At 43.4% G+C, this 13,565-nt stretch overlaps 1 long non-coding RNA gene across 1 annotated transcript; it reads right to left on the bottom strand.

The window, feature by feature from the left end:
- Positions 1–9,630: 9,630 nt before the first annotated feature.
- LOC137359255 (uncharacterized) lies at positions 9,631–10,591 on the bottom strand. The gene is made up of 3 exons (XR_010971483.1): positions 10,299–10,591; positions 10,111–10,152; positions 9,631–9,714 (listed from the first exon to the last, which is right to left on the bottom strand). It is a non-coding gene; the product is annotated as an uncharacterized lncRNA (long non-coding RNA).
- Positions 10,592–13,565: the final 2,974 nt, after the last annotated feature.

The raw sequence follows: 13,565 nt of genomic DNA, 5'->3' as shown, positions 1-13,565 counted from the left end.
ACAATTGCCTCCATCTTAACACAAACCTTCACTATTTTACTCTCTCAAGTCCCCCTTTTTCCCTGGTTCTGTATTTGCTAAAAGTAATAAATTTTGACTAATATATATTTCTGAAGAAATCACATTAACATTCAAAGCTCTCGCCACAGATGATATCTTAGCTGTTAAGTATTTCCAGCATGATTCGTTTTCAATTCAAATGATGGTCTTCGTCTGCTGGTGGATACGGGTATTTCAGTAAGCCAACGAGTCAGAAAAATCACAATTTTCTGGTGTTGCTGCTCTCCCGACAGAGTAACAATTGCGCTCTGCTGATAACTCACTGAAATGTTTAAAATTGACGGCAAAAACGCATGGATTTCTGACCAGATTCTCCTACTCTGACGCCATCCTCTGGGAGAGTGTAGCACAGTGAAAGAACATTGTATTGTATCTAGGAATTGGTGTTTATTTAGCACTTGAAACATAAAAGAGTTTTTGATATTGACAAAGGCACAAATTCCAACTGCAACATTGAATAAATGCTTTTAAAAATTATTTTTAAGGTTATTCCTATTGTACATCAGCACTTACATTATAAACTGCAGTAATTTGTCCACATCGAGTAGATGGCGATGGAGGAAGCAGATACAATAAATGCAGATTAAAGAGACAGACAATTTATTTGTCACCTGACGTGTTCTGAACCTTTTTTTAACAGGCTATGGAAAAGTGAATCGGTTACAAAACGAACATTACATAAACTCTTTATTAATCAGCAATGATTTTCATCTCTGTAACAGTGCTGGTAATTAAATGTGGAGTAATATATCTCACTATTTGTATGGACAGAGAAATGATCCGATATCAATTCTGTTGTGTATTTTAATTAAACAGAAAACACACACCTTCAAACAAAATATGGAGAAAAGCCAAATCTAGTTATTTCAACACAAAGTAAAATGATAGTTAATTAAAATAAAGTGATGTTTATATAGTAAAGCAAAGCACATTCATCATGTTCACACTGTTGGAAAAATTCATGCCATTCCCTCAGATTTAACACAGATTCGCCTCCAGACATCATTCACAGGATTTGAGGCTGACTTTTACCTGAAAAGACAACAAAAACGACTTGAGAGATTTACAGCAATGTTACTCATCAAACAAATACATCAAATACCGTATCTGATCTCCTCAGAATATTTCTGCTTCAATAAGCCTCCTATATCTTTAGTAAGTACAGAAAATGTTCTCTTCTGATACTTTGGAATCACTGACCATTGAAAACACCATTAATTATCATATTAATATCGGAAACAGCCGGGACTGCCGTGTCAGCACAAATACATGGAACAAATAATAAAGCATTCATCTTACCGGTGTGATGGAGATGTAAGATGTTGAACCACACAGTCACTGCCCATTGTTAGTGGAATGTCTGCTATTGTGAACGTGTCACAGTGAACATCCTCATTGTTTTCAGGACTGGAGGGAACCAGCAAAGCGGTATCAGTGCGGGTCTGAGAGCTGTATGCTGTGGAGGGAAAAATTATGCATTAATGATTGGACTGAAAGCGGGAACGGTGCGGGTCTGAGAGGTGTATACTGGAGAGAGAAAGATGATGGATTAATGATTGGACTGGAAGCGGGATCAGTTCGGGTTTGAGAGCTGTATACTGTGGAGACAAAGATTATGGATTAATGACTGGACTGAAAGCGGGTTCAGTGCGGGTTATCTATATATGTGTCAATAACGTAGAGGGGACTGGAATTTGGTGGCCTCTGAATGTTTTCCAGCTCCATTCACCGCGTTGTTTTTTTTACCGCTGGGTGATAGCAGATAAAATGGATCAGCTGGTGACTGTGGGAGTTTAACTCACCAAGAGTGGAGAGATCACCGCCGGCACTTGTCAGTGTGAAGAGATCATCAGGACCACTGCCCAGCAAAAAGTGCCCATCCTGAGTGTCAATGGCTCCAATATCAACGTCATCATAATCAGCGGGAACCAGACCTGAGAGGAAATAATGATTTTCACTGAAAATAAATGGTAACACTGAATGCTTAGAATTATATTATTAGACGTCAGTATACACGGGCCGGCCAGGGTAGACTGTGATCTTCAACTACAGTGAGATTAGAGGCTGGCGAATGGTGGGAACTTGTCGTGTCACGACAGGTAAGTCATCGCTCATGCTATGTTTAAAATGCAGCCTGCAATCGACTGAAAGGAACGGCAAAGTAGGACATTGGTTGGGAGACTGGCAACCTGCATGTTTGGCAGATGGCAGCAGCCAGAGCAAGGGTGGCGCCCAGGTTTTCGCATGCCTCCATGGAAGTGTTCCTTCAGACAGAAAGGGCAAGGAGGGAAGCGCTTTTTCATCGGGACGGGAGGAGGAGGCCAGCTAGGCAGGTGGGGAGGGCGGCGGCATGGCAGGAGATTGAGCAGGAGGTAACCAGCCGTGACGTGGTCCCATGTAAGAGGTTTCAGTGCAGAAACAGGATCAATGCCCTGATGTAGTATGGCAAGGTGAGTGCAGTGCCTAACATTAAGCTGACGGCCTCAAATGTCAGAAAAGATGAAAATATATTTGGGGAAGGGGTGCCCCCACTCATTGGTTCAGATCCTCCTCCATCATAGTGCACATCTCAGTGACCGCCTCCCTGGAGAGGCACAATCTTCAGTGACACTGCTGTTCTGACATTTGCAGGAAGCAGAGACTCTGATGGTAAACCCTCTCTGATGGGTCGCATCTTCTGCACTCAAGAAGCTGCTTGCGTGCTACTGTGAGACCTGCTCGCCCACCCTCTCTTCCAGCGTCATGATCCTTGTCCCTCTCTGGGTGCTGCAGCCCAAATCTCGCGGACTACAGTTCTCTCCATCTCTGATGCTCCTCCACAATGGGAGACCTCAAAACAGGAGTGGATGACATCTATTGTAAATTGTTGCACTCATTTCTCAATGCCTCCACTCTTTTCACTTTGCATACATATGTTGCAAGTCGGAGAGGATGCTCATCCTGAATACTTCTGTTGTGATCGCCAAGATCGGTCAGCCTCCAGATTGCCAATAACGTGATTCAGTATCTCTCGCCCTCCCTCCAGTGCCACAATGCTTTTCACAGCCAAAACTGACCTTCCTCTGAGCTTCCGCCTCCGTGTAGATGGCGAGTCTCTGAAAGCTGTTGTTGTTGCCGGCCTTTCACTAATTTGTGAATAGTTCGGAAAATTGCCATGAATTTCCTGTTTTATAGGCTCAGTTATCTGCCCAGAGCCTTATAGTGCAGCCTCCACCCACCAGCTCTGCCGACTCTGGGAATATCACCTAACAGTGTAAAGATGTCGAGCTTCCTTTGCACCGCTATCCAGTGGCAATTTCCCTCCCAATCTGCAGCCAATGTGTAATAAAATTCTGCCCTCCGTATTAAAGTCACATGTATCCCGTTGAATCACCTATCCAACATGCACACAAATTTCACATTTCACTGCCCAGACAACAGTGCCAGAAAACATCATGAACTGAAAGTTTAATTCCATTATACTACTGGGTGGAATCGGGATGATTTTGTAGAAATCCAAATTATTTCTACATTTTTTAAAACTAAAATCAATCAGCAAATCTCCATGTCTTCAGCAGCATCATTTTACAGCGAGTAAGTTCTGATATATTTCATTATTAATTTTAGATAGCAGACAGCGTGATGGATTAAAAAGCCTGATGATAACAAGTAAAAATGTACCCACCCTGAATACTGGAGGAGTTCCCTTCAGAATTTTCTGATCCAGGATCCGTGTCACCCAAACTGTGACTGGTGTAATATTCAATCTGATTGAGGGACTGAATGGAATCAGTAACTGTTAAACACAAACATGGATGGTTATTGGAGAGATTGAGTGGGACGTTCGAGCAAATAACAATAAACCGTCATCATCTGATGACAATGTACTGGGACTTTGTATCTGACACGATTGTGGAACATTCATCACAGGGACTGCAGTGGTTCAGGAGCATCTTGGGATGGACCAATAATGTTGGCTCACACAGCGAGCAGTTAAAACAATACACAGTACAGCTGGTCCTTCAGATTTCAGACATCAGCGCAGAAACAACAGTGAAAAAATAGTCAGTTAGCACAGTTTCTTAATACAGAATCCCTCCACCCTGTCCCCATCTCTTTCCATTTTAGAGTCTCAAATGGCCGATGTTGGCTCCAAAACTAAACCCCACCCCGGATAATGGGGCAGAAAAGAGTGCAAGGAGGCTAATAACGGATTTGTTCTGAAAGTCATAGAGTCGTACAGCATAGAAACAGGCCCTTCGGCCCATCGCGTCCATGTCGACCATAACGAATATCTATACTAATCCCACCTTCCTGCATTAATTCCATATCCCTACATGCATTGCTCATTCAAGTACCTGTCCAGATGCCTCTTAAATGTTGCTACTTTTCCTGTCTCCACCATCTCCTCAGGCAGCTAATTCCAGATACCCACTATTCTTTGTGTGAAACATTTACCCCTTTGATCCCCTTTAAACCTCCTCCCTCTCACCTTAAATCTATGCCGTCTAGTTTTAGTCACCCTTAACATGGGAAACAGACTCTGGCTAACTATCCTATCTATACGTCTCATAATTTAACATACCTCTATCATGTCCCTTCTCAGCCTCCTTCGTCCAGGGAAAACAGACCCAGCCTATCCAATCTCTCTTTCTAACTCAAGTCCTCCAAACCAGCTAACATCCTTGTGAATCTTTTCTGCACCCTCTCCAGCTTAATCACATCTTTCCTGTAGTCTGGCGACCAGAACTGCACACAGTACACCTAGTGCGGCCGAACCAACGCTATGTACCACTGAAACATGACGTCCCACATCTTGTACTCAATGGCTCGGCCAATGAAGGCAAGCATGCCATATGCCTTCTTCACCACCCTGTCTACCTGTGTTGCCACTTTCAGGGAACTATGTACTTGCACCCCAAGGTCTTTCTGCTCAGCAACACTCCCACGGCCCTGCCATTCACTGTATATGTCCTGCCCTGGTTTAACTTCCCAAAATGCATCACTTCGCACTTGTCTGCGTTAAATTCAATTTGCCAATCCCTTGCCCACTTTTCCAGTTGATCTACATCCTGTTGTAACCGGCCTCTGATCTGAAAAACAACCCTCCACCACTACCCTCTGCCTCCTATCATTATGCCAATATTGTATCCAATTGGCTACCTCTCCCTGGATCCCATGTGTTTGAACCTTTAGGAGCAACCTACCATGCAGGACCTTGTCAAAGGCCTTGCCAAAGTCCATGTAGATATCGTCCACCACCCTGCCCTCGTCAATCCTCTTGGTCACCTCCTCAAAAACCTCAATCAAATACGTGAGACATGATTTCCCACGCACAAAGCCATGCTGACTATCCCTAATCAAACCTTGACTTTCCAAATGCTTGTAAATCCTGTCTCTCAGAATCCCACCAATGATGTAAGGCTCACCAGCCTGTAGTTCGCTGGCTTATCCCTGCTTCCCTTCTTAAATAACGGCACAACGTTAGCCATCCTCCAGTCTTCCGATACCTCACCTGTGGCTAACAATGACATAAAAATATCTGCCAGTGCCCCAGCAATCTCCTCCTTTGCTTCCTATAGCATCCTAGGATACACCTGGTCAGGCCCTGGAGATTTATCCACCTTAATGCGCTTCAAAACCGCCAACACCTCCTCCTTTGTAATGTTGATATGCTCCAGGATATCTGTTCTCTCCCTTGAACTCACTAGCTTCCATAACCTTCTGCACGGTAAATACAAACTAAAGTATTCATTTAAGACCGCGCCCATTTCCCATGTCTCCACACATCGATTCCCACAGTGATCCTTAAGGGGACCGACTCACTCCCTAGTTACGCTTATACTCTTAATATACTTCTCGAATCTTTTATGATTCTCCGTTATCTTAGCTGCCAGGGAAATTGTCTTTGTGTGTTTTGTTGTAAACTGAGTAATTTATCTCAATGGTTAAATCGCCCTGCAAATATAGTTCAGGACAGAACTTATATCGGTATGGTGGTGTTGCTGCCCCAGTATCATGAAGCAGAATTTGTAGATTTCATGTTAAACTTCAGAATACAAGGTGTTAGAATAAGTTTCTTGGTGCAAACCACCGATTTCAGGTAAGGAATTCCCGATGGGAAAGTGTTTCTGATCCAGAATTCCAGTCACCTAGAAAAATAAAATCTGAGTCAATGTGACTATCTCCTTCTGAGAGCAGTGATTATTTATGGTCTAGTTTAAATGGAATGAAATGACATGATAGTTATAAACAAATAGAAATCACGTTCTTTCAGCATTAGCGGCGGGTGGGAATCTTCCCAAACCCATTGCTCATTTTACTATACACACAGAAAGACACACTCGCACTGTGACAGGGCTCCTTCACATGGTGATAGTGAGCAGATTTCTGACAGTGTTCAGTCAGTAACCTGACTATTAAAATGGGGTATTTGTCTAGTGAAAATTCGGTATGAAATATAAAATACAGACCTGAACGCCGGATCTGATAGGAATCCTTGCCAGGTGGAATATTCCCAATCTCTTCATAAATTGCTTGGTACAAACCAGCCAGTGAACCCTTGCCGCTAGTGACAGAACCTGTCAGGTGGATGGTGGGGAGATTAAAGTTTAGTTGCAACCCATGAGCGTTTAACAGTAAATTATCTGCGAACACTTCCAAAATGGCAGAGATTGTGATAGTAAAGAGATAAAGCCAGGTATTGTGAATGCGGAGTAGTTTTATTGTCCGTATTTGTGTATATGTCTTTGTGTCTATTTTTCTACATACTCATATGTTCACCTGCAGCAGACTGGGGACAAATGTGTTCACTGAGGAAAAGTTCAATCAAGTTTGTCAGAAACGATCTCCCCTGACAAAGCCATGCTACTATCCCCGATTAATGCCTGCCTCTCCAAGTGGAGATTAATCCTGTTCTTCTGAATTTTTCCCAATACTTTCCCTACCACTGATGTTAGATTCATCTGCCTGTAATTACCTGGTTTATCCCTGCTACCCTTCTTGAATAATGGTACCACATTCACTGTCCTTCAGTCCTCTGATACATCTCCTGTACCAGAGAGGATTTGAAAATGTGTGGCAAAGCCCCTGCTATCTCCTCCCTTATCTCACATAGCAGCCTGGGTCACATCTCATCTGGGTCTGGGGATTTATCCATTTTAAGCCAACTAAAACAGCTAATACTTCCTACCTTTCAATGATAATTTGTTCAAGTATATCACAATCCCATTCCCTGATCTCTACACCTACATGGGTCGTCTCCATGGTGAATACAGATGAAAAATAATCATTTAAAGCCTAATCTACATCCTCCGACTCCACACACTGATGGCCACTAATCGGTGGTAATCTTATCCTCTTGCCCTGAATATACTTCAAAAAGACTTGGGATTGTCCTTCATCTTGCTCCCCCAGTGTTTTTGCATGTCCCCTCTTCGCTCTTCTAATTACTTTTTTAAATACCCCCTACACTTCCTATGCTCCTCTAGGGCCTCCACTGTTTTCAGCTCACTGATTCTGCCATTAAACTCCTTTTTGTTCCTTATCCAATCCTCTAAATCCCTTGACATCCAGGGTCTCCTGGACTTGTTGGTCCTACTCTTCAAGGTTAGGGGAACATGCTGGCTCTGAGCTCTCACTGTTTCCTTTTTGAAGATAAGAGACCATGGGATCCAGAGCAATTTGACAAAGTGGATGCAAAATTGGCCTAGTGGCAGGAGGCAGAGGGTGGTGGTCAAAAGTTGTTTTTGCGAGTGGAAGCCAGTGACCAGTGGTGTACTACAGGAATCGATGCTGAGACTCTTGCTGTTTGCACTGTACCTTTAGATGTAAATACAGGAGGTATGATCAGTAAGTTTGCAGATAACACGAAAATTGCTGATGTCGTAGACAGTGAGGAGGAACGCCTTATATTACAGGACGAAATAGATGTGCTGGTAAGATGGATGGGGTCCGAGCAAATGGAATTTAATCCTGAGAAGTGTGAGGTGATGCATTTTGGGAGGACATTCAAGGCAAGGGAATATACAATGGATGGTAGGACACTAGGGAGTCCAGAAGGTCAGTGGGACCTTGGTGGACTTGTTCATAGATCACTGAAGGCAGAAGCACAGGGAGATAAGGTGGTGAGGAAGGACATATGGGATACTTGCCTTTATTAGCCGAGGCATAGCATATAAGAGCAGGAAGACTATGATGGAGCTCCATGAAATGCTAGTTAGGCCACAGCTGGAGTACTGTGTACAGTTCTGGGCACCACACGATTGGATTGATGTGATTGCACGGGAGAGGATGCTGAGGAGATTCACCAGGCTGTTGCCTGGGCTGGAGCATTTCAGTTCTGTAGAGAGACTGGATAGGCTAGGGTTGTATTCTTGAGCGCAGAGAAGGCTGAGGGGAGCCCTGATTGAACTTTACTAAATTACGAAGGGCATTGATAGGATAGATAGGAAGAAACGTTTTCCTTTAGCAGAGGGGTCAGTTGCCTGGGGACATGGATTTAACATAAGGGGCAGGAAGTTTAGTGGGGATTTGAGGAAAAAAATATTCACCCAGAGGATGTGGAGTCTGGAACACACTGCCTGAAGAGATGGTGGAGGCAGGAACCCTCACAACATTTAAGGTGTTTAGATGAGCACGCGAAACACCATAGCATACAAGGCTAAGGGCCGAGTGCTGGAAAATGGGAATAGAATAGATAAGTGCTTGATGGCCGGCACATGCACAATGGGCTGAAGGGCTAGTTTCTGTGCTATATAACTCTATTACTCTATGACTCGATGACCTGATCTGCTGCTTGTGTTCGTTTGTAAACTACTGCCAGTCTAGTGAGGTTAGAAAGCTTGATCGAATCAGCTTTTGGACTGTCTTGTTTCAGAGCCTGTTCTAGTCGGGTCCTCGGCAGAGATAACAGGCCGAAGCTGTCCGAGCTTTCAAATCTTTCTGAGTAAGAGAGAGAGCTATTTCTATAAGAACTCTATGTTATTATGGAAAGTGTTTTTTATTAAGAGGCCCATTTCTTATAATAAATCAGGAGTGTGTTAGTTGGGTGAAATATGAGTGGAAGCGTTGTTTTGGAATGTAGAATCACCGCTGGTGAATGCAGAAGGTCCTATACAAATTTCATTTGTCAAAATAACAGGCAGACCCGGTTAGACAGCTCGAGATTGGATGCCCAGAGCCAGAATCTGAAGGGCTGGAATTGATACCCAATGGATGAAGGAAGATTTAACAGTCAAATAAATAGCTGAATGCACAGCCCAGAAATTCCAATCAAATTTCCTGATCCATTGTTACAATAAGTAAATTCTTCCAGAGTTTCATGTATTATGTGATGAACTCTCACAGTGAATGTGGACTCTTGAAATTACTCTCCAGTTTAAATGTCACCTTTCACTAATTGCGAGCACGTTGAATTGAGAAAACCAGCAAAAAAAATTACAATGTGTTTCTAACAAGGCCACTTGACGGTCCATGGAAAGCTGCAATGAACGAGAAGTTTGGCAGTATGTGACACAATATCTGGGATTTTGTGTTGGATCCGCGGTAAGATATGAGCCTCACCTCTTCTGATTGACTTTTTCTGTATAACCACCATCAGCGAGATGAACACACAGATTAGCAGGACTCCGAAGCAGACCGCAATTAGGATGGAAGTTGTTTTATATCCCTGTTCTTGATGACAACAAGAAAGCTTTAATACAGACACAGTCCGTCTTGCATGATAAAATATTTATATAAGTATTTAATAATTAGATCCACTGCTTCCGGGCAATGAGTTGGGCTGAACATTCCCCAGTATGTGTGGTGCACATTGCACCAGAGGAAAGTGTGAGCCAATCTAAATTACAGAGACAGTGCCCCCATGTTTCTGATCAGTACAGGACAGTTCAGGTACAGTCAGAAACTGGGATTAGCGGATTTTCAACCGGACCATTTGAAATATGCGGTGAGGAAAATTTTTTTCCAGTCAGTGAGCACATGCTTATAGTATCTTGAGGAAATGACAAAAGTACCAATTCAACTAATACAAACCCGAACGCTAGCTGGAATACTAATAATGGTAAGTACCTGCAGATGAGGACGGGTAAACAATCGGAGGCACATCGAGTCCTGTGGAATATATTGTACAAAACGTTCAGGAGGATTTCAGCACTTTCCATTTAAACGATAAAAATTGTTCTTAATTTCCGAACTAATGAGTCAATTTAACAAAACAAGGCACCCTAACCCCACTCTCCAAACCCTGCCACCCTCACCGGAACAAATCGCACTGGCATCTTCCTTGTGATCACAGTCAGACTGAGCCGGCGATGAAGAAGGACAGTCGGCCAGAGACGATTCGCTTCCAGTGCATTTCACCTCATCCAGCCAGATAACACCGTCACCCTGGGAAAAAGTAGCTCCTCCTGGGGCCAAAAGAGCGTGACCACAATCCAGCTGTCTGCAGACAACATTGGCATCGGCCAGATCCCAGGAATCATCACACACCGTGCCCCAGCTGTTATTGCACAATATCTCAACTCTCCCGGAGCAGTTGGTGTTACCTCCAAACAGGCGCAACCAATGTCCAGAATCTGGCAAAGAGAATCAATGGTTATTATTGATGTAGTATAAGAAAGTAGTACATGTCAGATAGTTGGTATAATAAAGAGGAAGTAGCACCTGGTGAAAGCCCACGTTTACAATCATATTCTCGAATGCAGTCCTTTGATCTGTGGGGCTGCTCCTCAGTTACTTTTGCTTCTGTTGAGAAGAGAAACATGCTGACTGTATCACACACCAATGTTTGAAATGACACTCGCACATTTAGAGGTTTGTTGTGTTACCTGAACAAACAACACCAGCATCCTCCCTGTGTTCACAGTTGTGTTTACCCCACGGTTCTGTTTGACATTGCCAAAGGAACGATTCGTGTGAAATACATTCCATCCCATCGAGCCAAATGGGTCCGGATCCTTCTCCGAATGACTGAGCATAATAATCGATCGAACTGAGAGGACCGCACTGTAATTGTTTACAGATCACTTCTGCTACACGTTCAACAAGTGTATCCGAGCACACTGTTCCCCAGGTGCCATTGTAGAACACTTCCACTCTCCCCTCACAGCGATGCTTCCCATTCACCAGCCGCAGCTCTTTGTGCTCTGTCAATGACACAAGAAATATCCAGATAGTTAGATTGATAACTCGTTGTATGTTCATACTGCACAGCTCAACACATGCTGCACCGGTTGTGTTCACTGATTTCCAGTAATTATTTCAGAAAAGCGATAGAAAAACACTGACAGCCCATCAAGTAATAAAGAATAATCAACACGGATTTCACAACAGAAAAGACAAACAACGTTATTGAATTAGATTAGATTTTAGATTAGAGATTAGATTAGAGATACAGCACTGAAACAGGCCCTTCGGCCCACCGAGTCTGTGCCGAACATCAACCACCCATTTATACTAATCCTATATTCCTACCAAACATCCCCACCTGTCCCTATATTGCCCTACCACCTACCTATACTAGTGACAATTTATAACGGCCAATTTACCTGTCAACCTGCAAGTCTTTTGGCTTGTGGGAGGAAACCGGAGCACCCGGAGAAAACCCACGCAGACACAGGGAGAACTTGCAAACTCCACACAGGCAGTACCCGGAATCGAACCCGGGTCCCTGGAGCTGTGAGGCTGCAGTGCTAACCACTGCGCCACTGTGCCGAAGAAGTTACAGAAAGATAACAGGGATAATGCAGTCGATGTAATATGCATGTTTTTTTTTCAGAAGGCCTCTGACAAGGATCATGACTGAGGTCAGAGCCTGTGAAGTCAAGAGATCAGTGGAAGAATGATAGGAAACCAGCTACAAAGCACACCGTCCGGGTACAATGTGGTAACCCAGAATGGTGGAAGTTGGGAAGTGGTGTTCCACAGGGCTGGGATCACTGCTGCTCAACATTTACATGAGCGATTTGGATTTAGACAAGGGAGACTTAATTTCAAAATTTAAGATGACAGCAATTTGGGGATATAGTTAACACTAAGAAAGACAGAGACAAAATACGGGAATACGTTAATAAACGGGCCGAATGGGCATACAATTGCCAAATAAGTTGAATAGAGATAAGTCTAAGGTGCTCAGTGTTGACAGGAAGAATAAAGAGGCCACGTACTTCTTGCAAAATAAGAGTCAAAATGATGTCGATCAGCAAAGAGATCTCGGGATACAGAGGCACTAATCACTTCGAAAGTGACAGAGACCGAAGTTAGTGATCATAAATATAGGATAATCACGAATAAATCTAATAGGAAATTCAGGAGAATTTGTTTGTTTTTTTACCTAGGGAGTGGTTTGAATTTTGAATTCCGAACACATGCAATTGCTGAGGTGATTTGCACTGATGCCTTTAAGGTAAAGCTATACAGGTACATGAGGCAGAAAGAAGCAGGAGGATATGCAAAGAGGGTTAGGTGCAATGATGTGGGGTGATACTCGTGGGCAACGTAAACACCACATTGACCAGTTAGTCCGAATGGCCAGATTCCGTGCTGTCCATTGTATGCAATTCGAAGCCATATCTTCCCTGTGAAACCGCGTGCACAACACTACGGAAAATGGGCACATGGAAGCACCTTCACCTGAACACATGATCCTCACATCTTCTTTATGAGAACAGTCGTGGTGACCCCACGATGCTGAGGGACATTCCCAGAGAAATGATTCGTTACCGGAACACGTCAGTTCATCCAACCAAACTGGCCCTGAGCCTGGTCCACAAGATGCAGGAAGTGCCAGGTCCAATGCCTTTCCACAACCCAGCTGTTTGCAAACCACGTCAGCGTCCGCCAGATCCCAGGAATCATCACAAACTGAGCCCCAAGTCCCATTGTAATAAATCTCCACTCGGCCAGTACATGGGCTTCCACCGTCAGACAGCCTTAACTGCACGTGGTCTGTTGGATAACAGTACAAGAGGATTATACTTTCAATATACATTCACATCATCACTCAATACAACTGATTTTACCATCACCAGCTCAAAAAATGAACGTGAAAAGCACCTGTGACAGGTAAATAAAACTATACAACAGAATATCTGTTTACACTTACTTCTTACATAGAATGTAAAGAACGGCAATGTTTCAGATATGCTATTACATCTGGCTTTGACAAGTTCTGATCTCCAGTTCCCCTTTTATGTTTTGAACGCTGTGTACGGTGTCAAACAGGCAATCACTCACACGATTCACAGTTAATTTATACTCATGTTATATAACTGTATCTGTTCCTTGTCCATGTATGTTCCCCTAATTTGTTATCTTGGTCAGACATTTACTGCCATCTCCTATTTCCCTCATCTTCAATTACAAGTGACTTGCATTTATCTAGCGCCATTAACGTAATTAAACATCCCAAGGCGCGATACAGGAGTGATATCAAAGACATTTTAACACAGAGCACAGAAAAATATATTAGGTCAGATGACCAAAAGCTAAGTCAAAGAGTTAGTTTTTATGCAACGTCTTAAAGC

Source organism: Heterodontus francisci, unplaced genomic scaffold, assembly GCF_036365525.1.
Source record: "Heterodontus francisci isolate sHetFra1 unplaced genomic scaffold, sHetFra1.hap1 HAP1_SCAFFOLD_124, whole genome shotgun sequence".
NCBI classification, from domain to species: domain Eukaryota; kingdom Metazoa; phylum Chordata; class Chondrichthyes; order Heterodontiformes; family Heterodontidae; genus Heterodontus; species Heterodontus francisci.
The sequence above is the reverse complement of the archived record's forward strand: the minus strand, read 5'-3'. Positions and strand labels throughout refer to the sequence as shown.